The following is a 26381-nucleotide window of genomic DNA, read 5'->3' on the forward strand; positions in this document are numbered from 1 at the left end:
AGAACTGTAGGATATGAAGGAGCCTACTATGTAAATATCTAGGAGCAGAGGATTCCAGACAGAAAGAACAAGTACTGGAAGCTAGACTTATTCAAGAGAGTAAAAGAAATAGGCTGACGTGGCTACGGCACACATACCTATGGTCTATGGGAGCATGGTATGAGAACTAGACTGCAATAGATTACACAGAACCTTCCAGGCTGTGGTAAGGATTCGTGGTTGTATTTAAAGTGCAATGAAAACTCACTGGAGGATTTTAAGCAGGATGAGGATCTGGTTACGTTTTTAAAAGATCACTGAACTGTTTGGAGAATGTGTAGTTTTGGGGTTGCGGAGAAGAGCCCCATTGGTGGCTTTTGCAGGAGTTCAGGTATGAGATGACAGAGGTTTGAACTATTGCTATAGCAATGGAGAGGGAGAGAAGTGGAGGAATTGGGGATATATTTTGGAAGTGGAGACAACACGGTCAGCTAATTAATTGGGTGTTGGCGGGAAAGAAAGAGACAAAACAAGGACGTCTTCTAAATTTTTGACGTGAGTAACAGGGTGGAACAATTTGAAGAGGAACAGGTTCGGAGCGGGTGGATATCTGGAGTTCTGCTTCTGAGATGTCTGTTAAACATAATAATAGTATCTACCTTGTAGAGAAAATAAGAAACACATGCAAAACATTAGATCAGTACCCAGCACACAGTAGTTGTTCCATAAATATTAACTATTAAAATTATTCTTCAAATAGAGCTGTCAAGGTATTTGAGGGCATAAAAGAGCTCTGGGAGAGGTCAAGACTGAAGACATAAATCTGGGAGTTACACAGAATTCAGTGCTACTCAAACCATTTTTGGTGAAGGACTTTTAGTTTTTACTTTCAATGTGTCGAGGACCAATACTTTTGTAAAATCTAACAAAAATGAATTACTTTACAAATAAAATAAAACATGCAAAGCACAACTGACTAATGTGCTCAGATGCCCAGGCAATGTCAAACTGCTATAAAACTTTCTACATCTTACTCTGAATTTCTGTACTTATCTCTCCTTACAGACCAATAAGGAACAATTTGCAGACCAAGACCAGTCCGGGGAATACAGTTGGAAGAGCAGACGTCCTCAAAGCCATGATGTAGTGAGAGTAGGAGGCCCTGGAACAAACCCTGAGACACACTGAACTCAAGCAGAGGTGTGGAGGTGAGGGGCCAGGAGCATGTTCAGTAAAGGAGACTGAAATAACACTGTTTGAATATATGAAATAACAAAACTATGGGAAATCATATATATATTTACAAGTAATCAGTTTGAAATAGGTATACGGAAAAAGCCTAATCATTCCTGCCAGGAACTCACTCCTCTTCCCACAGATGTCACATCTGAAGAGAAAGACATCCGCTTCCCTAATTCACCCTCACAAACACTTCAATCTAATCATCGGAGATGCAATCTAGCGCTCATGATGCATTAAGCATCCAACGCTCCTTCACTACCAAGCTGGGCTCCGCTGATTGCTACCGAGCTGGCCCTGAAGGATACTCCAGGCCCCAAGCATCAACACCTTTGTTAATAATTCACGACTCCTGCCTGGTCATCGGCTTCTCTCACTCAAAACCCTGGCTCCAGTGGTCCAGACTCCTGAGACAGAACACGTGCCCCAGACCAGAGAGCATCTGAAAGAATTCTCAGGGCAAAGGGTCAGATTTCTGGGTGAGGACGTCAAGAAGGAAAGAACTCTTCATAAAGTCCAGTCTTTGGGTAAGCAAAACTTGCTTAACTTCACACTTTCTTGAACCCCTACACAGGGACTGCTTCCACTGGGACCCCGCTGCTGCAGCGCAGTTTTGTTCCTTAGAGACACGCTTCTGGTTTCAAGCATTCTCCCAAAGCGCAGGATGTAATAACGAGGGCTGCGGGTGAACGTGAAGTTGAAGGAGCCTGGGCGCGAGAGCCTCTCTAATCAAGAAAGTCTCCCAGGTCTCCGAGGCTCCCGCGAAGCTCCGGACCCGAGTCGCCCGAGCCCCGAGCCCCTCCGCACCGTGGGCGCCGAGCCGAGCCGAGCGCGCGGGGGCCGGGCGGCCCGGGGCGGGGCGGGGCCGTGACTCATGCGGCCACGCGCCGGGGAAAGAAGCAGCACCTCCGGCCGTGCCGGGCGAGGGGCTGCGCCCGCCCGCAGGGCGCATGCGCGCTGCTGAGCGGCTCCAGCTCCCTCCCCGCCCACCCCTCCCTCCGCCCCCTCTCCCCTCCCCTCCATCCTCTCCTCTCTCCCTCTCTCCTCGCCCGCTGGGTGCTGAAGTTGGGCGGATGGCAGCAAAGCGGCTCCGCTAGAGGACCGAGCAGCCCAGCTTCGCGCCCCCGGACCTATCGGTGCGCTGCCCACACCTCCAGGCGACTGGGTAAGATGCTGTGTCTGAAACCGAGCGGGGCTAAGTAAATGACATCAAAATGTCTGCTTTGCACCGATGGGTGAATTTTTTAAAGGTGGTGGTTGTTGGAGGGCGGGGGGAGGGAGGAGGTGAAGGAAAGAGGGGGCGGAGAGTGCAACTGCCAATGCCCTAGCGGGGGAGGCTGCGGGCGCGGGGGTCTCGGCGCTGCCTGCCTGCCGCGCCGCGGGTGGGAGCGGGGGCCGCGCCGCAGGTTTGGGAAGTTGCATTCGGCGTTGCTGCCACGGCGCGGTCCGCTCGCCGCCCTCCAGCTGCTGCGGACGGGCTGGGCGAGTGTCCTGCCAGCCCGGGGAACCCTCGGTTGGGTTCCCAGTGGAGAGCTGGGCGCCATCGGGGAACCGGCAGAGGGCCCAGGGCGGCAGAAACCCCGGGGGGCGCGAGGTCCTGCGGGATTTTTCTGATTGTTTGTTAGAAAACCGAATGTAACGTTAAGTGTCCAATCGACCGATCACCTCAGCGTGGTATATTTTCTTTCTTTACCTTTGGGAAAATGCACTATTCAGGTGGGGAAGGTGTAAGCCAAAGGGATTGCAAAAATGCATACCTTGAGCATCGGTAAAAAATCTGAGTCTGTGAATGTAGGGAGTGGGGGTCTCTTTTGTTCCTTCCCCTCCCCTTGGTCGAAGAAAAGGGAGTTCTTGTGTGCACGGCTTGGGGTAGATTTCACAGCCACCGAGGGGGCGAGGAGGAGGAACGCCCACCAGATCCCCAGCGGCTGCCCGGGTGGGTGTATCCGAGTCTCCCCTGCTGTGGGTGATGATTCTTTTTATTATCATGGAATCACAGTTTAATAGCCTCCCCCCTCCTCTCCTCTTCTTGTGCTGCGGCAGAGGCTGGGTTGCAGACACTCGGCCGTTTCCTCTTCTCCCTACCTTCCTGTCTCGGTGAAAAATGTCGGAGGACTTGAGGATGGAGGAGGGACAGAGCTGGCCTCGGAAGCCGCGGATGGGGAGATGCTCCCCGCGAGCGGGAGGCTGCTGGGAGTGCGTCCCGGGCAGCCCGTGCCAGCCTCGGGGTCGCTGGGCTCTTGAGGACAGAGCAGAGGTCTCCTGGCCAAAAAGACGCCCGCCTTGCGAGACGCGTGCTGCGCCCTCCGCCTCCATCCGGAGCCCAGGACACCGGCTCACCTGGGACAATCTCGGTGGCTCTGGCAAGACTGAGTCTGGCTCCTGGCATAGTTTTCCTAACCTCTCTGACCCTTTGATAAATGCTTCCTTCTTTAAAAGAGTCACTGGAAGGTTTGTCTAGGGAACTTTGCGAGCTTCCCTTAGTTTCTTTTTCTCTTTTTGTTTTACAGCGAGCTTATTTTCATCATGGGATGGCTATCACAAATAATAGAGAGAAATCTTATAGCTTGCTTCCCATTTAGAATAAGCATTTCTGAGACTAGATGTCATCTGCATTTCCGGCGTTCATACAGACTGGTTTTCCGGGTGATGAACCCTTCCGAAAATCATTTAATTGGAGAAATGAGAAACAATTTTTACTCTTGTAATGGAAAATAATGTTTTTCTCCTGGTTTCATAACTGCTAGACACTATCTGTATTAAATAATTTTGAAAACTGGGAAACACTTTAAGTAAATTGTATTTATTTCTAAAGTCCTTTGTAGTAATAGTAGCGGGTATCCATGAAATGTACGTTATAGCACTAATATCTAATGAAAAGGTGATTTGTACTCATTAATTCACATGAATGAGCAGTTTGGTCTCCAGTTAAGTCACTATTAAGCTACTTCTGTTAGCATGAACTAAAATAGTAATTAACACACTCATGGGAGGGTAGATTTATTCACTGTTTTTATAATCTTAAAAAGTATATTTAGAGAAACCATGGGAAAGTAGTTTATTTATAATTTTTGGAGATGAGAAAACAAGTGTTTGTTATTACAAAAGGATGGGATGGTATCGTTTATTAAATAGGATGAATCTCCGTGGCAGTGACATCTGGTCTCAGAGCTGTGGGCACTCATCCTTCCTCCTGAGTTTGTAGTCTGAAAGGTTAAGAAAACCACCTAATTTACAGAACGAATAACATAAGGTGTCTGTTGTGCCAATTTCTACCCTTTTTGCTCTGATTCCTCAGTTACTCCTCAGTGTTTAGTCCCCAAAGAAGGAAATTAACAGGGCGAGTTAGCTTGCTGTCCAATGCTAAGGCAGACAGCCATCCCTTCTCAATAGGTATCTCTTTGCTCTTGGGGATCTTCCTAAAGGATCCTAATTTACTTGAACTCGTGTTGGAAGTGTAAGTCATTATTCCAATGGAATTCTTACACTTTTGCATAATAAAAATAATAATAATAATAATAATAATAATAATAATATAACATTCTTTGACACTTCCCACCACTAGGGCCAGGGGCTTTGTAGGAAAGGAGAAATATACATATTCTTACTCATTTGACCTTATTATCACAGCCGAATCTAAATCTAAATTGATAAAAATTCTGTTTGACTCATAGACTAAAAAGTAAGAAAGGATTTACCTGTTAATATACAGTTGTAGAGATAATGGGCCTTCATATTAAAAGTCCATTTGCTGAAAGACATGGGCTTTTCTGGAAAAATGAAAGGTGGGTGTGGACAATGAGGTATGGAACCAAGAAGGATGGGAATCCATCCAACTGCATTTCTGTTGAGAATCCTTTTTCTGAATGTCCAACTCTGCTTACTTAGCAATGACGATGGAGCACCACATAGAAGGGCAAATGCAAGGACCACTGTACACCCCATGTTTGAGAATAACGCCATGTGATGTTCAAAAGCATTTTACTTCATCTGATTACTACAGTGAGCATATAAGTATAAATGCATTGTAGAGGCTTAAAATTGCGTGACATTTCCAGGGAGGTGTCCTGGATCCACCTTGGTATATTATGAGTTTTTATGGAAAGCTTAAAAAAGTAAAACAGTTCTTAAATGTAGGTAGCCAGGACTCTCAACGTTAGACTGATGGATGCTCTCACCTCCCCTGTCTCTTCCTATCTTCACTTATCCCCCAAAGACTTTCCTGGTATCCAAAGAAAGTCATTTAGACTGTTATTCCTGCTATTGTGCCAACACCTAGCACAATATCTGGCAGAAAGCTGGTATTAAATAAATATTTCTTAAATGAATAAATTTTGCAGAATTGACATGACTCACAAAAGGCTCCTAAGATTTGAGATTACATTTATTTATTTATTTATTTTGAGGAAGATTAGCTCTGAGCTGACATCTGCCACCAATCCTTCTCTTTTTGCTGAGGAAGATGGGCCCGGAGTTAACATCTGGGCCCATCTTTCTCTATTTTATATGTGGGACGCTGCCACGTTATGGCTTGATAAGCTGTGTATAGGTCCGCCCCTAGAAGCCAAACCCTGGGCTGCCGAAGAGGAGCGCACAAATTTAACGCTATGCCACCAGGCCGGCACCCCGAGATTACATTTTTAAAAGAGCCCCCATGCTCATTATCAAATACACTAGCCTGAGATCTAAAGATCATGTTCATGGTCCTGCATCTTTGGAGGAAGCAATTTTTAGAACTGTCACTCTGTGAATATATATATTTTTACTATAACATTTATATTATGATTTGTTTCCAGATTATAAAAGCAATATATGCTTATTTTTAGGTTCCCCTAGAACACAGAAAAAAATGTATAAAACAGAAAGTTTAAATTAGCTGTGAGCAGTCATGGACATGATGAACATGAGCTTCGGATCAAGCTGACCTTGGCTTGTGTCTTGGCTCCTCCATTTAATAGTTTCTCACCATGGTTAAGTGACTTACCTGCTCTGAGCTTCAGTTTCCTCAAATATACAACAGGAATAAAGACCCACCTCCTAAGATGTTTGTAAGCAGAAATATAAGTCACTGTATTTAAAGTGCTGAACATGTGCCCAGCATGTACTGAGTACTCATAATTACCCCAATGTCTAAAGAACTGCTATTGAGAATACTGGGCAGTTTACCGCCAGTTCATTTCCTATGGATGAATGAACCATTTTTTAAAGAATTAGAATCATGTTGTACAACTCCATGCTTGCTTTTTTGAAAACTAACATTACTCTGTTGGTGTTTCCCGAGAAACTAAAAATTGGTATTTTTAATACAACTTAGTGACTGCAAAATAGGACATCTGAATTTATTTAGCCATTCCTTTATTTTTAGACTTTTATGTTATTTCCAATATTTTACTGTTTTAACCAATATACATCGTTATGCCTAAATTTTGTCTGCATACCAGCAGAAAAAGGGCATTTTTTCCTTTAGGCTTAGAACATTTACTTCTCACCAACATGATGTCATCTTTTAAAAAATTTGCTAACTTGATAGCTGAAAATGACGTTTTTCAAAGTTTTATTCCTTTGGCTACTAATAATGCTGATTACTTTTTTGACATGATTGTGAGCAAAAATTTTTTTTTTGTCTTTGAGGATAGCTTGTTCAAGTCTTTTGCCCATTGTTCCATTAGTATTCTGTTAGATTTTTCTTATTTATTTGAATACTAATGTTATTATTATTTTTTAAAAGACAAAAGCAGACAAAGAAAGGAAATGCTTAGTGACAAAGAAGACATGTGGCAAAGACTACAGAGATCACTGGGGCTGAACTGGACTCCAGCTCGGCTGGAGTGGAGCAGACATCGCCAAAGGCTAGGGATGGATCAGCCACAGGATTAGAGCTACCATGGTGTCCATAACCTACTGCCACCTGCCACTGTATCTGGGCTTTCCAAAGTGCACGGTTCCTTTCAGAAGCCCAGAATCACTTCAAAGTTGGGATTTGTCATTTTTCTGTTTGGGCACTGTGCACACACACTCACATCTTACATGTACAGGAGGAGTTCCCAGATTTTCATGGATCGTTTCTGCTGGTTGCCAGTGTGAGAGGAGAAAACTTCCGAGTTTTCCTGAGATAACCAGATTGAAAGGAAAGTTGGGAGTAGATGGAGGTCTCATAGGGCATTAATTGAAATTTCTCATCAGAATGAAGTCAATTAAATTCATTATAAAACCATGTCAGATTAGAATCATATCCTATCCAAAATTTTAAGCCATAGGTGAAATTTAAATATTTAAAAGTTGAGAATCTAATCTAGTACTTTAATGAGTTCTATATCTGTAGTGTTTTAAATGTTTCAGTGCTCTTGTAAGCTCCTGGTTTTGACATTTTAAATTCTATGACTTGAGAAATGTGCTTTCAAGCTTAAATATTTAGTTTGGAAAATCTTTAAAGTCTTTCGATATTAATCTACCTAAAAAGTGTAAAAATTTATTATTATTGTTGGTTCCAGTTTATCAAATATAATAAAATGTCAGTAATTGAGAATAATGAACCTGAAATTTATGACGACTAGGAGACCCTATGGGAGAAGCAGTCAGCTGTGGTGGAATCTAAAATCTTGTTTCAAATAGAACTGGATTTGAATTCTTGTTCTACTATTTACCAGATGTGCAGACTTTTCCATTAAATTATATAAATGCTTCATACTTGAAATTCTAGCCTGAGTAATAAGCATCTAAAATCTCTCTGAATTTCTTAAACTTTGTATTTGAGATTTTTAAAAAATCTCTGTGTCAATAAATATAATTTTATTGTAGACAATGAATGTGGTTCACAAAGCAAATATTTACTTCCTTATATTAGGTCACAGGCTTTCCACAGTACTGCTGATTGGCTATTGAAATACAAAGGTTATAATTCAAGAGCCATGGCATTACAATAAAACAGACACAACCCAAGGGAAATTATGACATAAATGAAATGAGCAGGTAAGCGTTTATTTCATTTCTTTAATTATCTCGGTTCTTCCCAGTGGCATAGTGAGTTAAATCCAGGGAAAACTCTTTTGTAAAAGTTGACAACACTTTCTCTATTTATTTCTAGTCTCAAGGAAATGCAAGGGCTTGTTTGGTGTATTATGAAAGGCTATCTAATCTAGAGATTTCATGAGTCAGTTTTGGTCCTAGGAAGACCATCCCATCTCTCTACCCTGTTTCCCTCAACACTTCTACTTTTTCAGGCTTCAGTTAATCAAAATCAACAACTATTTGAAAGTCTGCTGTATGAAAAGTGGCAATCTATATATTTAATTTAGAGGATGTGAAAACGCATATGGAAAATTGCCCTTGAAAGAAAGAGACTTTAAAAGCAGAGAATCTAATTCTGTAAAAAGAACCCAGTTTTTGGATTCAAATAACCAGAGATTTGGCCTTATCCATGTTGAGCCTTGATATCACTATCTGTAAAGCTGAAGACTGATCGTACATACCTCAAAAATGTTGAAGGATTAAATGAAATTTTGCCCATAAAAATGCTTCATATATTGGCAATCACTATCGCAAGTGTTAGATACTGTAGGAGAGTTAAATAATTAAAATAAACCCGAGAAACATCATGTAGATGATAAGTGCTTAAAGAGATTTCTTGCCAGTATTTGTCTTAACTAATGGATCCTTATTAACGTTGAAGTTGCTCTCCATGTGTTTGCTATGTTATCATTTCCTGATCAACTTGTTTGGCCAAAAAGTTAAATGAACATTCACTCATTCATAAACATTCTTGAGCACCTGCTATATGCCAGGCTCTGTGATATGATTTTTGGATGCAAAAATTAGTTAAACATGGCCCTTTTCCACAAGTTCACGTAGAAACTTCTTCAACTTATTATTGTTTTGCGTTTATCTACTGAGCACTGGCCATTCTAAGTTTACAAGTCACAGCTAAATACAAGGTGGAAGGATGAGCGAGGATTTCCTTAGGATTTAGCAGTTTTAGGCTAATTGACCTCAAAGTGTAGTAGAGGTCTCTACCCTAATGAAAGCTGCTAAGCAGAGACTCAGATAAGGGGAAGGGAAGGCAGGAAGTGGCTTTCCTGGTGGCTGATTTAACAACCATCATCACGACCAAACAACAAAAGACATGAGGCTTGACTCTCTTTGTAAACCCACTCCAACTCCCAACTCACCCTCATTAAAGTGAAGAAAATGTCCACATACATGTGCAGTGGCCTTTTTTCCCCTCACTTAAAGGCGATCCTGAGAGATCATTGTAATATGGTTTAAGGTATATGAAAACGTTGGGGGTTGCAAAGGGAGACAGAGTGATACCCCCACCCTTCCTTAGAACCCACATTTGAAATAGTAATAAAAATAGTATAAATAGTATACATGCAATAAAAATAGTATACATGCAATAAAAATAGTATAAATTTTTCTCCTGATGTTACTGCAGTTGCTTCTTTGATAATAATCTTTTTGTAATATAGTAAGTTGACAAGAAATCCAGAATACTCTTTCATATTAAAAAAAATTACATTTGATTTTGGAGAAGGAAAACCATCTTCAACACCTACTTGTTGAAATCACTAAGGTGATCTCTAAATCTGGCAACTAGATTTATCCTGATCTAAGAAGATGTGATATCCTTTATAGAATCAGGATAAAAACTTCTAGTCCTTCCTGGAAAATTGATGTGAATAGACAGTTAGTTTGCCTATATACAGTAATGAAAGGCATTGACGTTATGAATGAATTAACTTGAATGAAGCTAAACCCTCGTTGCAGCTAAATTTAACTTGCTTGTCATTAAACCTTTAACTGGGCTGTTAATAAGTAACCATATGTGCTAATTTAAGGTTTGAACCTATTTCTTTCTCAATTTATTTCTACTCAATACTACCATACTGCATTTTACCTGTGACCTGTGAGTTTTGTATTATCAGGATTCACTAGATAAAAGCAAAGGAAAAAAGAATATCTTTATTTATTTATTTTTTTTTTGGTGAGGAAGATTGTCCCTGAGCTAACATCTGTGCCAATCTTCCTCTATTTTATATGTGGGATGCCACCACAGCATGGCTTGATGAGCAGTGCATAGGTCCATGCTCAGGATCAAGGCCCACAATCCCCAGGCCACCAAAGCAGAATGTGCAAACTTAACCACTACACCACTGGGCCAGTTCCAAAAAAGAGTCTTTTATGAGGGCACTACGGCATGGACTTGCTATAAAGCAATACAATGACCTATATCATTTACAATCTGTTATGACTAACTGAATGTTCTGTTTTGAATTGGAGTATTAAATACTCTAATGTAAATTGGAGTATTAAATATTACAGTGTGAATTGGAATAATTTTTTGCTACCTCCTGTTTGCGAAGCTTGACATTTGACTTTCCCATTTCTCTCTTTTCATTATTACTGTTAGTGGTATTATTAGGATAAGTATTATTTCTAAATAGATAACTTGGAGAGCAAGGAGTACCAATTCTTTCCGTACATCTAACACTTTACAGAAAAGCAGGTGTTTATGTTATTTTATAGAATTTTTAGGATAGTTACATAATTTTTTGCCTGAAATTTAAAATGTATCAAGAACTTGAATGTTAAATCTGTCAGGAGAAAAAAAAAAATCCCTGCTGTTTTATTCTCTTCTGGTAATCAGGAATAAACTGGCCTGATTGTCATATCTCTGCTAATTGATGAGTAAATAGTGTTGGCAATTTTGATTCAAGCTGTTAAACCCCATGTTTTCCTCATCTGCTCATGTCCAGTAATATGACTTTTTGCTGTTGAAGAAATAGTTTAGATTAAATTATCTTTAGTAAATCCAATATCTGATGACCCACCTATCTTTATATAAATGATGGATTTAGTTGAAGGATGTATTTATATATCATTTTTAATGCTGAAAACCAAGAGATAGAGAAATTCGTATACACTGGAATTGTCTCCAAAGTTTAATATTTTGAAAAGATGATTTTGTGTGTCAGTATCTGAGTGTAGGTGTGTTTCCCCTTTTTGTTTGTGAGCTGATAGGAAACCACTGGCCTGATGCCTGTGTAACCATAGCCAAGTGTTCGGTAGGAAAAGATACACATTCTGGAATACAGGGGGAGGTACCAATGAGATAAGAAGGAAAGTCAAGTAAAAAAGCAGGAAGTCTGGGCTCAGAAAACAAGAGTATTAGCTAAAAATGCATTATATCTTAAAGTATAATATCATTCAATGCATTATTACATAACTCTGCTGTATTATGTAACCACTTCCAGTTTCATGATTTCATGTGACCTAATCTTAAGAAGGTAATTTTTTTACATTAATTCAATAATTTCATTGACCGAACATCTGAGTAATGCAAGTGGTGTTTTGTGAGGTAGAATTTCATTAAATAAATGTTAATTCCAGGAAGGAAAAAATGTGAAGCACTTTTCTTGACCTGACATAGGTTATGTGGAATAGTTAAAAATTCTTGTGGTTGATACCAAAATTCAATCACATTGACAGAAATTCTGCTTCATATTTTTCTTTTTAAATGTATCAACTCATAAGTCCATCTTATATAAAATCAATTTTATTTTTGTGATATAAAAAGAGCTTTACATTTTGCTTTAAAATACTGGCAATGAGTAAATGCCCATGCTAAACTTTGTTTTACTGAGCAGTGGGGCAGTGCAAGGACTTAATGTCTAAATTATTTATTAAGACTTTGGGGGAGTGACAAGTATGCTTGGAGAAGTTCGTCTGCTCATTGTCACTGAGATTATTTTTAAAGGAATGTGTATTTATGGCTTAGTAGGATCACTGAAAGTGGTTACTCAGTGAAGCTGTTGGTTACAACCCAAATCAATGTTGGCGCTTAGTGTGCTGGCCTCTGACCACTGGCCCTGGGAGAGTCCTAGTCTGGTTAGATCTCAGGGAAGAAAAAGGAGGTCATGTGCTTGAGCATAGAGCTCACAATCTAAAAAATTCAATTAAGGGCAGGCAGAAATATTGGAAAGATAGAGTGGTCTCTTGGTACATCTGTATATATGACCTGCATTGGTCTGATTTTCCAAGTGTTTGCATTAGATTTCCAACTCTACCGCAAGTTCAGCTAGTCATTAATTTCACCTTTTTTGTTTCCTGCCTCCTTATTCATAATTAATGCAAGTAATTAGAGCCCTAGTCTGTAACTGGGAATAGTAAAATTAACTAAGCCATAGCCAAGGCTTAAGGAGCCTAAAGACTAGTTGAAGAAAGAAAATATGTATGTAAATCGCTATTACTATCATATTCTAGGAGAGAAATAAAATGCTGTGGGAACTCAGGAACTTTAGATTAATGTTAGATGGCCAGACCAGGATCTGGCAAAAGCTTCATAGAGGTTGTGACATTTTCTGAAATTATTGGAAGATAGAATTTTGACAAGCAAAGAAAGGCCTCCCGGGCTCAAAGACAGCATCAATTTTAAAAAGGCGCAGAACTAGGAAAATTCGAAAAATACTTTGCGGCACAGTTTTCCAGAAGTATATGGTATGTGCAGGAAATCACAGGATGATAAGGCCAGAAAGAAGACAGATACTGGTATCAAGGTGAAAAGCTAGAATGGCCCTTGATAGGCACAGAGCCCCGTGGGCGCTGTGTAAGTAGAGATTCCAGGGTGAGCGCTGCTTCAACAGGTCTGTGCAGTGACGAGAAGAGGGGAAGCAGGAACAGGATTTCAGCTGTTCAGGTGAAAGAACATGTGGCCTTTACTGGGAAATGGCAAAAGGCTCAACCTAATGCAGTGGAAAGATGACCTTGTGAGAACATTTGACTCAGAGCCTCTGGGACTTGGTCACCGATGAGATTAAGAACATGTCCAAGGAGCCTTAAAGCCAATATAGAGGATTTTGGCTTGTGTGTCTGGGTGATACAGATGCCATTAAGACCTAGAGAAAGCAAACTGATGAAGAGATTAGGGAGGAAATAAGCTGAGCTCAGTTTGGGAAATAGTTTGACATATCCATCAGAGTTCTAGCAGATGTTTAGCAGGTTGCTGATTAAAAACCTAGTTGATTCAGTAGGAAGCAACAGGAATGATGTTAGGCTATGTCAATAGAGGCACATAGTTTCTAAAATGAAGCTGGTGACAGTTCTGTTCTATTCTGCATATTAAAACCACAACTGGAATGTTATTTTGAATTTCTTTCCTTCTGGACACCACAGTTAGAGGTTTGCAATACAGACGATAAAATTAACAAAACCCAATAATTCATGTGAGAAGTGATTGGAGGAATTTGTAACTTAACCTGGAGTATAGTGGTTCCCAAAGAGAATATATGTGTGTTTCACCATTTGGAGAAGAGCCATGTGAAATAATTAGACTAATTTTAAATTGCCCCAATGAAATGATGGGAATAATAAAACCACATGGCAGAGTCATCAGAGATAATATACACAATGCCCTGGCACACATTTGACATTTAGTGTGTCTTAGCTCTTATTGTTACTCTTTAGAATAGCCTTAGAACCAGTGGGCATACGTCATAGAGAGAGATTTTGCCATCCTATTCAAAATAACTTTTTAACAGTAAAGCTGGATGGTTAAATGGGGCTGCCTTGAAAGGTGGTAAGTTTGTTGTCAATTGCTTGGTAGACAAACTCTTGGCAGAAGTGTTATGGAGGAGATTCAAGGATTGGGAGGGTAAAAGATCTACAAGGCCTCATTCTAACTCCAAGGATCAAATGGCTGCAGGGAATTTGGAATGCAAACTCAAGAGAGAGGCTAGGGCTAGAAATAAAATTTGAAAATCTTTTACTTAGAGGTGACAGTAGTAGATGATTGCCAAAGGAGAAAGTGTAGAGAGTGATGCGAGCTTAGAATAGAATCCTGGAGTATGTCTGCATTGAATGGGCATGTGGGAAGAGAAGGAAACTAAAATACATACGTACATTCATACATAAGATGGTCAGGATGAAAAAAAAAGTGCTAAAAAGAGAGTGAAGACACTGTAGTATGCCATGAAACCAAGAAAGTGGAGTTGTTCTTAACCAATTTTGTTCATATTTATAGTAATCATCCAAAAAGATTGGTAAAGAGAGACATATTTAAGAAGAAAGAGCAGCTGAGTTCTGTCATGCGGCAGAGAAGTGAAGATCTGGAACAAGACAACACGTTAGATCTTGCAGTGGGGAAATTACTTGTGATTGCCTGGACAACACATGTGATTAATGATTTATACATCATCTATTTGCAAAATATTTGAGGCCGCTTAAATAATAGCACTTCCACACAGGGCAATAAAAATGAAACAAAATAACGATAAGAAGGCACAATGAGAAGTAAATGGGGAGTGCGGATGAATGTGCCACAAAACATGCATAGGATTGTTATTGTAACAGGAGCGCTACATTTTAGCTCTGAGATTCCGGCAGCCAAAATAAAAGGCTTACAGGACAGGTTACCTATAACTCATTGGCTAATAAAAGAAAACATTTTTTCAGAATTTTTATTTCCTGGCATTAAATTCTATGAAGAGTCTATCCCATGGATTCTTAGATAAGAAATAGTGACATATTAGACAATGGGGTCAACAAGGGTTCTGCTGAAGATGCAGGCTTGCTTTGAATGGCTGTTTCTTTTTTAAGTCCTTGGAGGTCAAGTATGCAGTATTAAGAAGAAGTCTGTAAAAGCCAGGAAGGCGGTGATAATTTCAGACTAGTTGGGCATCTGAATACTCCTGAGTCTGAAAAATCAGCATACAGGACAGCATGAGAGAGGCAGGGCATCCTAGACAGAAGACACCAGGGTAGTTCCAGGAACATGGGGGAAAGAGGGCACCAAATGCCTTGCAACCTCAGGTCCGTTGCACGTGCCACTCTCTCTGCCTAAAAAAACCTTTCCCCTGATCTTTCTTAACTGTCAAGTTCCAGTTCAAATGTCACCTCTTCAAAGAGATCTTTTCTGGACTCTCTGCCTAATCTTGTCCCTTCTTCATCCCTCTCCTCATCTGTCACTCTCTAACAATAATCTGTCTTATTTAATTCATAGAATTTACTGCTCTGTTAAATTATTGCATTTATTATCTGCCTTCCTCCTCCCACAAGGTCGAATGTAAACTAGTTCACTGAACAATGCTGGGAACAGATAGGTGCTCAATGTGTTGAAAGAATGAATGTTTTGTGAATAGGGAAGAACTCAGCTTGGTATCGATGTGATAACTAATGGATGGTAGTGCTGGGAAGAGGATGATGATTATGATAATGACACATTTTGTACTGGGAATTTTAAGAACACTGAAGTTTGGAAGAAGAGCACATATTCTCTATACATCTTCCTTCCCACTCACAAAGAGCCCGGGTAAGTTCATGAATATTCATTGATCATGTTTCTAAGGGGTGGAGCCTAAGTGAGAAGAGTACAAAGGGCCCTACATTGTGGCAAATTCTCTTTCCTCTCTCTTTGAATAAGGCTGTTTAATATTCCCCATTTACATTTTGGAGACTATCTTTCAAAAATATCTTAGGCTTTTTTAGGATAAATAATGTCACAGGATCTTTTCTAGGAGTAGAGCACGTGTGTGTGCTTGTGTGTGTGGATTTTGCACGTGTGAAAGTGTGTCTGCGTGTGTTCATGTGTGTGTGTTGATGGTAAGGAATGCATAGAAATTGCCTAAAATATAAATCAAGTTGCTGACATACAAATAATAAAGCATAAGTGCCAGTTGAAAGGAGACCCTTAGTATTCGAGAGGAAACTGGAACCAGCTGATCTGGACCTCTAGGAGGTGAGCCAGAGAACATGCTGAATGTAGGCTAGGTGTTTGAAAGAACTATGGAGAGCAGAGGACCAAATAGAGGGGAGGGAACAGCAGCCTCAGATGGGTAGCAGGACCAAGGAAAACTCCTTTCAAACATTTGTCTTAGGTTTAGAGAGAACTGAAGTTTGTTGACAATGAGAAGCAAAATTATCAATGAAGAAGTTTCAGGGAAAATGCCATGGAATTTTCTGGAGCGCTGATTTTATTTGTTCTTGGGAAATTTGAAATGTTTCTGTGTCAAAATAAAAACAAATATTAGGGAATGGCATATAATATTATTTGTTTATTCGTTCGTTCATTCATTTAAGGTTAAACCTAGTGCGTGGAAGAAATTTAGATTATTTAGGCCCTATTTCGGGCTTTGCCTCTGCAGACCAGGGTAAAGTTAGCAGTTCAGAGATAGTAGAATTTCCCCAAGATGATGAATAAACAAGGTATTTTAGAATCACAAAGCATAATAAGCTCAAAAGGCACCTTGAAACTGAATCTGAAAAAATAACGGGTTCTTTTTCCCTCATCTCCTCATCACTAATAATTTAACTCATAGCCAGGAGAAAGATGTCGTGGGACAAATATTACAAATTGTTTTTCCTCTAATGGCTTTACTGGAAGCATCAAAATGGCGAAAGTGTTTTCAGCTTAGGAGAAGACAGAATAAAAAATACTCAATCTAATTTTCCTTGTACGCTGAATAAGGAGTTTTGACTGTAATATTCACGGTATTATTTAGTCAATTGACCAAATGTTAGACTGTTAAAACAAACAAGTAAAGACTTTCCTAATTATAATTTGTTAAATTCTTGCACAAGGGGATGTCCAATCTAATAAGTGTTGCCCTTGTCTAATGAGCAAAAGTAAATTAGCGTGGTTTTGGCCAGGTAAGAATACAAGTTTAAAAACTGAAAATGTGCTTTACAAGGAAAAATAATCACCTCACAAACTCGCAGGAAAGCAACCTTTGAATGCAAGGTGAAATAAGGTAGATTTTTATATATGTTCATTCTCTTATTTGAAGGCAGAACAGTGCACTGTCGTTCAAAGGTAGGGGGATAAACAGGAAATTGAAGTTCAGAGAGTAAAAGTGAAAGGAAGAAATCAGTGTTTAACTGCAGGTCTTCCAGACCACAAAGCAGAAACTGAGTTCATAATCTGTAGTGTTTTGTAGTTGTTTGTTTATAATGTTCCCGTGCATTTGGCTTTCATTCCAAGGACTAATCTGGGAATGAAGAATAAGTGATTGGGAAAAAAGTTGTAAGTGAAAGGGACTCATGCTGAATGATTGAGAGACAGAGTTTTTGTGTATGGCTTAGCCAGTGAAATTTCTCTTTTAACGAATACTTCTTGAGCTCCTTCTATATGCCAGGCACTGTTCTGGGAGATTGAGATTTATTAGAGGACAAAACAGACAAACATGCCTGCCTCAACCCAAGTGTCCTTCAACTGATAAATGGATAAAGAAGTGTGGTATATATACAATGGAATACTACTCAGCCATAAGAAAAGACAAAATTGTCCCATTTGCAACAACATGGATGGACCTTGAGGGTGTTTTGCTAAGCAAAATAAGACAAATAGAGAAAGAGAAACACGATAGGATTCATTCATGATTAGTGGTTACTGGGGTGAGGTGGTGGTAGGTGAGCATAACGGGGAAAGGGGCACAGGTGTATGGTGACAGATTAAAAACTAGACTATGGGAGGTGAGCACGATGCAGTCTATACAGAAACTGATAAATAGTGTACACATGAAATTATACAATGTTATAAACCAATATGACCTCAATAAAATAATTAATTAAGAAATGCCTGCCTCTATGAGGCATATATGTTTGATCTTTGATGTTTTTAATTGTCTCATAGAGGGAGTCCTTTGTAAAGCAAGGCTTTATACAGACACACACACACACATATATATACATACTTCTATGTACTTATGCATACTTATATATTTGTACATACTTATATATACATATATATACACTTTCATCTTTCATGCCTACATTAGATGCAAATAAATGAGGCGAAATGAGGCTAAGTGAAGGTGTCCCAAAGGCATGGTGGCTGTATCAGATTGGAATGTAATGGGAATTTTCTCTATCTTGATTCTTTTAAAAATTGACATGACGTGATATCAGCCTATTTAAACCAATACATTGTACTACTACAAGCATATTAATTGCAGTTCAGAAAATATTGGAATGAATGTTTAGAGGAAGGAGATTCCACTCTCCTGCCTTCTCTCATTCAAGGAACTAGATGGCTGATGGCATCCAAACTTCTGGGCACAAGAGGGAGAAGTGAGCTCATTTTTCTTAGGCTGGAAATCTGACATCCCTCCAGGAATTTCCCAGGAAGGAGCAGCCTGCTTCATCTTCCTCCCTTAGCTATGTCTTGCTTTCGGCTGCTAAACTTCCTTCCTAGCGTTCCAGGCTCTGAGGTACATTTCAGAGAATTCAGAACATAATTAACTGAAGTAGAAGAATTCTGAGATACATCAGAAAATTTAGATCATTTTTAACAGAGGTAGAAAAACCAAAAGGAATGTGTTCCTGAAATGCATAGTTAGGCAACAAGATAGGAATGTAGTTTTATTGTGTCTGAGCTCTTGGAGAAATTATGTATGGAAGCTGTATAATGTGCGGAGCCAGAATGGGTGTGAAATGAATCAAAATGAATAAAGCTGTAAAAGAGAAGAGGCAGAGGCAGCTTAAAATTGCAAGGAGCGATGTGGTACTTTTTTTTCTGACAGGTGTTTAGCAGATTGCCCTATAACTGACATGTACTCGAAGTTTCCAATTATATTATAGGAGAAGCAGTATTTCCTGAAAGAACTCATTGAGAGCAATCTGCACTCCCCCTTCACCTGTAATTTGCCTTGGTTCATAATGACATGTACAGAATCACAGGATGGCTTTGTTTTCAAGGATGGCACTGAAGCAAGAAATGATGACTTATCAAGAGCTGTTAGGGATCTGACTGTTGCCAAGGGGAAATGAAGGAAAAAAATCTGAATGTATTTCAGGAAAATAAGTAACTGTGGCTCGTGCTCTGGCTGGTATTTTATTTGTTTTGCAGTGATGGACTTGAGAAGACATTACAAGTACTCCACCACCACTTGCAATAATTTAAGGCTAAACAAGAGCAAGTGATATTTTTATAGCTGAGATTTTTGAATATTAATTTTTTGTTATGTGTTATTTGGATGGAATTAAAATTTGATTATCATAGTGCTTGATATGTTAGAAAATACAGTATAGACTTTATGAAGTTTATTTTGTACTTGTAATTGTTTTATACAAACAGTACGAAAAATTCATTATAAAATTTATTTAACTTCAAAGAAAAATGAAAGACCATGGTGAAATAAAATCAGTTTTAAAAAAGTGCGAAACTTGTTTTTTGACTCTTCAGATATAGCTATAATGTTAGGTATTTGGAGAAAACATGGTGCCAGCAGTTATGCATACTAAACTACTGCAATGTCTGTTTAATCTTGAGATGGGACTCAGGAGAACTGAGTTCTAGTGATAGCTATAGAGTTGCTCAGTGAACTCATGAATCCTAGCATGGCAAAGAATTGTACTGTTCATTTAAGAACCCTATCAATAGCATCAGGACATTACGGTGGCTCCCATAGTCATCTAGGATTGCTAATCAACCGTGGACCTGGATGCTTTACAAAACAGTGCCTTCTCTCTCCTTGAAAGGAAGATTTTAAATGCAGGCTCCGTATCATTCAAGGATAAACCTCCTTCCCTCCTTTTTCTCCACCACGCTCCTATGCACAAAGACCAATACACTTACCTCCAGAAAATGGTTTCTACTCTGCCACTTCTGTGCCTTTGCTCAGACTGTTTTCTGCCTGGAATGCTGAACATGTTTTCCCTTCACCTTCTAAATCCTAACCATCTTTTAAGGTCTGAGCTAACGTCCTAAGACTTTCATGAATCCTTGTGTGGCCACCTCATAGTGACCTCTCCCTCCACTGAAACTGCCCGCATCGTAACAATCACACTTGTATTCTTGTCTGCTTCATGGGCAAACCCTTGCCTTCCCATATTCTCATCAGAGAGTGGCATCTACACCATCATGCATGCTGGAATGCCAGCAGTCAACCTTGACCCCCTACTCCCACCCTGCTCACATCTAATCTATCTCTGATGTGGGCTTAGTCTACCTTTCAAGTACTTCTTACCTCTGTCTCAATTCTCCATTTCTGCTCTCCACCACCATCTTGCCTGGACTATTGCAACAGCCTCTTTGCCTCCATTTTCACTTGGCTCCACCTGGCCTCCGCACTGGTGCCAGAATGACCAAACACGTGACTCCTGAAGCCACCCTACACACTGAAAGCATGCAGTGTCTCCCCATCACCTATGGATAAAATCCAAATACTTTGCATGGCTCTCTCCCTGATTCCTCCCTGCCTGTCTGCCCCCAGTGGCTATTACTTCTCAGGCACTTTGTGCCCAGTCACAATGAATGAGTGAATGAATATATCTTTAAAAAATAGGCCATACAGGGGCTGGCCCATGGCCTGCTGGTTAAGTTTGGCATGCTCTACTTTGGCAGCCTGGGTTTGGTTTCCTGGTGTAGACCTATACCACTCATTGGCAGCCAGGCTGTGGCAGCGTCCCACATACAAAATAGAGGAAGATTGGCACAGATGTTAGCTCAGGGCAAATCTTCCTCAGCAAAAAAAATAAATAAATAAAGAAGGCTATACTATTATAAGCTGTCTTGTTTTTGCTCATGGTGTTACCTCTAGATGGAATGTTTTACCTGCCTCTATTCCCTTGAAAAACCTCACCTTACATATTCCTTTCAGACTTCACCTTAAATATTGCTTTCAATAACTGCTTCTGGCTATCCCTGGCATAATTCTGCACTTGCTCCTCCCCAAGGGAACACTTGGTACAGACTTTTATGATCACACCGCTAAGTTATAAGCTTATTGAGAGTAGAGACAAAGTCTTTTTTGAGAGGAAGGAAGCTTTTCTTAAACTGCCAAGCGCAGATAATATGTCTGTAATGAATTATTAGCTGTCTGTGAAGCTGTAAGGTCAATGATCTCTAGACTAGGCCACACTTTATAATACAATAACAAGGTAGACACAGAGTAACATCTATTTGCCAGGTAGCCCAGGATTAAATTGGACTGATAAAGTAGACAAACTTGGAATGCCTAGGACAGACTCATTGAAGTTGACCAGATTCTAAATTTGATGAGGCTACTCTGCCTAAAGTTGTCATTTTCCTCTGAGTAAATCTCAAGGTCTTTACCTTGGCCCACAAGGCCCTTTGTCATCTGTCTACGCATCCCTCTCCACCCCCTCAGCCCCATCTCTCTCTGAACTCATCATCTTCCACTCCCCCTCCCCGCCTTGCTACTCAGCCTGAGCTATATGGCCTGCTAGCTGTTTGTGCAGTGGCCCAGGAGATCCCCAATTCAGGCCCTTGGTTCTCCTCCTGGAATGTTCTTCCCACAGACATTCATGTGGCTCCCTTCCTATTTCCTTTATCTTTGCTCAAATGTCACCTTTTCAGGGACACCTTCCTTGACCGCTGTTTAAAATTGCAACCACCCCCTCCTTTCCCTACTCCCCTTGTTTCTCTCTATAGCACTTAGAAGTTTTGTGTGATTTTTATGTCTTTTATTCACTACTATATCCCAGGTACTAAAAGGGAGCCTAGCTGAAAGCAGCCATTCAATAAATATTTGTTGAATAAATCAATGAATCCATCTGACGTGCAGTAGCTCTCCTCATATATCTAACAAATATATTTCTCTGGAATAATCTTTATGTCCATGATCTAATTTCAAGCCTGATAGATGGTTAATGTCTGAATTTGGACGTGTTTTGGATTAAGAGTCACGTATCTTGAGTTTTACTCCTAGCTTTGCCACTTTCCAATTATGTGACCTTGAGCAAGTCATTCCATCTTTCTTGGTCCAGTTTTTCTCATTTTTCAAACAAGGCTAGTACTATCCAGTGAATTACTAGAAGTATGACAAATACTTCAGCAGCTATAAAGTTCTATAAGCAAGTTAGTTGGTGACTTATTCATTTGTTTGTTTGTTTATTTATTTTTGTTGTGGAAGATTGGCCCTAAGCTAACATCTGTTGCCAATCTTCCTCTTTTTTTTGCTTGAGGAAGATTAGCCCTGAGCTAACATCTGTGCCAATCTTCCCCCACTTTTTTATGTTGGGTCGCCGCCTAAGCATGGCTGATGGGTGCCATAGTTCTGTGCCCTGGATCCAAACCTGTGAACCTGGGCCGCTGAAGCAGAGAGGACCAAACTTAACCACTATGCCGTAGGGCCAGTCCCAGCTGGTAACTATTTTTGTTTATTATCTGTGTGAGGAACTGAAGAGGCAACATCACATAATGAAGAGTTTGAACATAATAGATATGGATTTGAATTCTGTCTCTATCGCTTATTAGCTGTATGACTCAGAGAAAACTTAATTTTCCCCCTTTTCTATAAATGAGGAAGATATTTTATCTCAGAATTGATTGAAATACTGAATGAGGTCATATACCATGTTTCAACAAATCTAAGGTGCACATTCTTTTTCACGTTAACATTTCAGAAGTCAGTATGCATTTTACAATCAATGTCTTCAGTTCAATGAAATGTGGCATCTACTTCAAAACTTTATATTTGAAACAAGATAGTAATTATAGTTCAGAATCTTTCAAGTCACTCTGACAATTTTAAGGTATTTTCCTCTCTTCTATTGGGAAAAAGTGGCTTTCAATGAATAATGAGAAAGTGGTGAATTTTGTCTTAAAATGTTTAATAGCCATTATCTTGCAGGTTGTCTTTAAAATTGGTTTTTTTTTTCTGATTTTTACCCCAAAGAAAAGAAATTATAAATTTACCTAAAGCATTAACCATGGAGTAATTTGCTCAGTTTATTTCCTCATAATAAAAGGAGAGCCCTTTGTTTTTCTGGGTGCCTATCCCTGAATCTTCACCTCCAGTTTAGTTTACACTTTGTCTTCCCTTTGGCTTGGTCATGGAGGACAGAATAGAAGACTCTCCTGGCAACCTCAGCAACCGCACTTTAACATAACGTGGTTGCTAGGAGGAAAGAGTAGTAGCTGCTCTTGAGAGCACATGTGGTTCCCCCATCCTGGAGGAGCCAATGGGCTGTGGCAGAAACCGACAGCTCCAAGCAGCATTCTCCACCCTGCCTTCTGCGGGAAGGCCATGGAAATATAACTATCTTATCATGCCTTCCGTCAAAGGGTAGTCATATTTTATGGCCTATTTTAAATAAAATATAAACACAAAGGGAATAAAAGTTACTGCTAAAGTTACCATCATAAAGAAATGTAACATTTCAGCCCATTATTCCTGAAACACTTTCTATTAAACTGTGACTACTAATGCAGTGTTATAATCTAGCAGTCAGTCATTACTCATATGTTACATCCTCCTCTGTATCTGTGGTTTGTTGCAGTGTCCTCGTTGTCAGTTAACAGAACTGGAAAAGAATAACTGAAGAGTGCTAATTTTATTGCAAGAAATTCTACACACATTAGCCACATTCTTTGTTCACTGAACTATAACAATTCTGAGATGTACTATACTTTCATAATGATTTTCAGTAGAGAAAGCTCATTGCATGATTCATTTTATTCATTCAGCAATTACGGTTGAGATGCTACCAAGTGCCAGCCACTGAGTATCAGGGCCGTGGCTAAAATTAAATATTTTAAGATAGAATGCATAAAACAAGACACGTACAAAATGAAAATAGAATGCCTAATGTTTGCATTGTACTTTTCCTTTATTTGAGGAGGGCACCAAAATGTTTTGGGCTTGGCTCTTATTAGCATTTGAAAGAAAGTGTAATACTCAGAAAAATAAATATTTTTGAATCCATCTGCATAGGCCAGGCCTCAGTTGGCAACTGTGATTAAATTCCTCCACATGCATAGTGGGCCTGGAAGAACTCTAAGGGGCCACTGCTTTCTGGGACGTTGTCTGGGTTATAGCCTCGGGAGTGAGATAGGTTAAAGAAGGCCAATAAGCTATCTCTGGATAATTTTAAGGAAACTCAGATAGTTGTCTGTCCTACCTGTTTTCATTATGTGCTTGATGGGTTCTGGGCAAAGACTACGATTCGAGTGTACATTTATTACATTTTATATCTGCACTCCTTAGACTAAGAACATATGATTCAGTTGATCTAGTTCTAAGACCTGTATAATTCAGCTACCCTCATTTTTCCCTTCTCTGAATAATTGATTAAGCAGATTGACATTTAGGAAACTCTTCTAACTCACAAGCCTATGCCAACTAATTCTTTGATTCTTTTTTTCCCTTTGATATGACCATTAAAAAACGAGAATATTAACTTCCATTTGGGGATGCTTCGATCCAAAATAAAAATGCAAAGAGGTTACAGAGTAATGCGGATGTGACTTCCGTATGAAACCTGAAAACATCTTTTTTGTTGACTAGGAAAGACTAAACGCTTATATCAAATAAAAAGTTCCAGTACAGTTAATTATTCTACTCCTTCATAGCCCAAATCACATCTCTAGGAATGTAACAAGTCTAGGACTGGTCTTTTTGTGTGTTTCCATATGTTTGTATACATACACATACATTGTATTTGTAATTTTACTTAACGTGGATGGTGTGTGAGTTTTGCTAGTTTTATCCCTGAGAAAATCACAGATAAAGTGTGGCTCTGGCCTGTTACATTTCTTCTGCTCCCTACTGGTTTCCCATCAGACTTTCCTAGCATTATCTGGGGTCTGCTGTTAGGACTTACTGAAGGAGTTAGGTGATAAGGCTTATCATTTCCCATAATAGAAAGCTGTGAAGGAGCAAAATGCCTTCAAAGTCAAAGATAGGTCGCTACAGTGATGGAATGCCAGGCAATGAATTTGATATCTCGCTGGTGGGTACCACATCATAAACAGTCTTCAGGGATGGCATATATTGTTAACTGCAAAGGTCAGTCCTACCAGTCTCCATTTCCATTTTATGAAGAAACTCTGCTGTATATAGAAATGACAACTGCCCTTACTTTTAATTCAGTAGCATACAATATGGTCATTAGCAGAATATGTAGTAGAATGGACATAAACTTTAAAGTCTATAAGACTAGGTTCAAATCTTAATTCCAGTGCTTAGAACATGGGCAAATTGCTCAAATTTTTTGAAGCTCAAGTTTTCATTTGTAAAGTATAGCAAATATTTACTTGATAGAATTATAAGGAATAAATTAGGTAAATTAAAACATCTAGCAATAATGTCCAGTGTATTAGTACTTAAACTATTATTTCCATTCCTTTTGCTATCTGAATTCTAATTCCAGTTATAATATCTGATTCTAGTGAAAGGTTGATATGGAGAATCATATCAGAATATAAACAAGTTTCTAGGAGAAATAACAAGTTTCTGGAAGAAAGAATAGATCAACTGTGACAAATAGTAGCATGTTATTTCCTCTTTCACAAAAGATATACAATGTAAACAGGAAAAATGGGACAGTATATGGCACATAAATGAAAGTATTTTGTATTTAAATACATAAATTGTCTGATATCACCCTCACATAAAATTTGATTAATGAGAACACTCAGGGGACCGGAATCTCTAGGTAAAGAATCTGCCAGGTTAATTAAGGCTCAACAAGCCTTCTTTAATCTCTTGGGGAAAATCTCTGTGAAATTGAAAAGGTATTAATTTACTTTTCTACCCCATCAAGGAGAATGTCCTTAATGTAGTCTTTGACTTGGGAATTGTAACATCTTGAAAGTAACATTATTAAAATTGGTTCTCATCTAAAGGGCTATCGGTTTAAAGAGACGAAGCTGAAAGTGGAGTAGCCAAGTAGTGTTTGAGGAACAAAGTGCCAAGTGCTCTGAGAAGTCTTTCCGTGCATATTTTCTCATTTAATCCTCAGACCACTCTGAGACATATTCTTCTCCTTGTGGAGTAAGAATTGTACAGATAAGGAAACTGAAGTATAGAGACTTCAGGTAAACGCTTACAGTTATTGAAGTAATGAGTGGTACAACCAGCATTTGAATCCAAAATTTCTGGTTCAAAAACATAACCTCTTCTTTTCCACCCAAACTCTTTTTTATTGTTCACAAAGTCACTCATAAAATACAAAGACACTTGGATTCCAGCAAGAGGGAAACTTGGTGTGGGCAGAATACATACTTTCTCTGAGGACGCATACAGCTGTCCTTTGTTATTTATGAATGACTTTTAGAAAAGACTTTTTCTCATAGTTATGCTTCTCTAATAATAGCAGAGTGGAAAAATAATTCAAATTAAGTCAGGGTTATTTTAACTTCATCTTTCCCCCCAGAGGTATTTAAAATTTAGTCCAAATCTTTTCCACCGAGTCTTTAAAAAAATTAA

The 26381-nt window shown here is 39.4% G+C and overlaps 1 protein-coding gene across 2 annotated transcripts in view; it reads left to right on the forward strand.

Annotated features, from left to right (window-relative positions):
* The first annotated feature begins 2293 nt into the window (after positions 1-2293).
* The window catches only part of RGS17 (regulator of G protein signaling 17), a 103512-nt gene continuing 79424 nt past the window's right edge, over positions 2294-26381 (forward strand). For both annotated transcript variants that reach the window (XM_046669891.1, XM_046669892.1), the window contains exon 1: positions 2294-2383. The gene's annotated coding sequence lies outside the window, so the exon portion shown is untranslated. The remainder of the gene's footprint in view (positions 2384-26381) is intronic.

This window comes from Equus quagga, chromosome 8 (assembly GCF_021613505.1).
Source record: "Equus quagga isolate Etosha38 chromosome 8, UCLA_HA_Equagga_1.0, whole genome shotgun sequence".
Taxonomy (NCBI): Eukaryota; Metazoa; Chordata; class Mammalia; order Perissodactyla; family Equidae; genus Equus; species Equus quagga.